Source organism: Panulirus ornatus, chromosome 3 (genome assembly GCF_036320965.1).
Source record: "Panulirus ornatus isolate Po-2019 chromosome 3, ASM3632096v1, whole genome shotgun sequence".
Taxonomy (NCBI): Eukaryota; Metazoa; Arthropoda; class Malacostraca; order Decapoda; family Palinuridae; genus Panulirus; species Panulirus ornatus.
Genome location: NC_092226.1, coordinates 6858053 through 6860016, shown reverse-complemented (window position 1 = coordinate 6860016; position 1964 = coordinate 6858053).

Here is a 1964-nt window from a genome sequence, read left to right as displayed (position 1 = left end):
CCATTCCCCTTTGCTCTCTACACTTATGACATGTATTTCTTTTAGTCTGTCTTTGCTCATCTTCATAAAGAACATTCCTAGAGTACAGGATGCCCAGGTGTAAGAGATGATTCATGGGCCCCCATCCACATGCATAAAATTGTTTCCTGGTGCTACCTCGAAATCACAGGAAATGGCGATCAAGTATAAATGATGAAATAATGATTTTGATAATAATAAGCAGGGGGTAGCGATGCTGTTTCCTGTGGGGCGGGGTAGCGCCAGAATGGATGAAAACAAGCACGAATATGTACATGTGTATAAACGTGTATGTGAATGACGCATGAGTTGAAATTAGAGCTGGGGTGAGCGGGTATCAGTATACTGAGCTGAAGGTTACTTTTTTTCTTATGCATTTGTATAACGAGAGCATTTACTTCAACTTCGCCAAAAGTGGATTACTAGCACCTTAGCAGAAAGCTGAGTGAAACGGGACACAACTTTGATTTTCTTTTTATTGCTACATTGATGATTCTAGATTCACCCAGTTTATAAGCATGCCTAACCACTGACGCACCATCGTAAGATTTCTAGCTTTTCTAAAGTCAGAAAGGTTCTCTCCCGTTTAACTGCTGGTTCTGGGGTAGGGGATGATGTTACTCGGGCGTTTGGTTGCCATGGAACAAACACATACACAGCTGGTTGCTGGAAGATCACATGAGCGGGTATACCAGAACAGCACAAGTGGCACCAATCCGCGCACAACAGTGGTAACTACGAGACCGACTCGCTGGCATTAACATTGACGACCCTAACCGCTGTTACCGCGCTCCCGCTCGCCTCACGAGCAAGCATCGGCGTGTCGTAAGATTTTTAGCTTCAGTTTCTTATGGTCAGAGAGGTTCTCTCTTCCGTTGAACTGCAAGTTCTGAGGTAGGAGGAGTACCACACTTACACTTACAAACCCAGCAGGTTTTTAGGAAAAGTCACATGGGCAGGTATACCAGGATCGCACAAATGGCGGAGATGGTGGATTTAATTGCGAGACTGGCCCGCTGGCGTGAACGTGGCTCGTTCCACTCATGAGCCCAAGATTAATCCACCATTTGCTAACCTTCACGGACGTTTTAGCGCACATCCTACCAAAAACACATAAAAAGATATAATGTTTTACCAGTTTATAGATATTTTACATAACATAGATGTTAATGTATGCAAGAAAATACGCACCACTGAATACCTCTTGCACTTGGTGCGAGACGTGCACGGTTCTGTTCACTGTCAGGCAATTGCTGACGACGCTTGGAAGGGGCTGTTATCGAGAATAGTAATCGAGGATGCACGAAATCACAAACGTATATGACCAGCACACAACACCAGGCCAGAAAGCACGTAGAATACAGTATACAATCACCAGGGCCGCAAAACAGCAAATGGTGAATTGGCCAATCGCCGCGGCGTGATATGCGGGCGTGATTTGAAATATTGTTTTTACGGAGCTTTTATATTTTTTTTATTTTTTTCGGACATTGGAAGGTTGCCAACAGAAATTGAAGAAATATACGAGTATATGTTGGTTTGAATATTTTGTTTCGTATTACGGAGAACAGAGGTAATAATGAATATATGAACAAACATTGGTGGGTTTTCTGTATATGCTAAACTTTAACTTGTTTCTATCCCAGTGGATCCCCACTTGCCCTCTTCAACGATGTTCCTATTTGTTCTCTTGTCTTAAGCACGTTATTTACCTCCTTCTAAAAGATCTTTTTATTCTCCCTAAAATTTGATGATACTCTCTCATCCCAACTCTCATTTGCCATCTTTTCCAACTCTTGCACCTTTCTCTTGACCTCCTGCCGCTTTCTTTTATACGTCTCCCAGTCATTTGCACTACTTCCCTGTAAGTATTGTCCAAAAGCCTCTCTTCTTTTTCACTAACAATCTTACTTCTTCATCCCACCACTCATTACCCTTTCTAATCT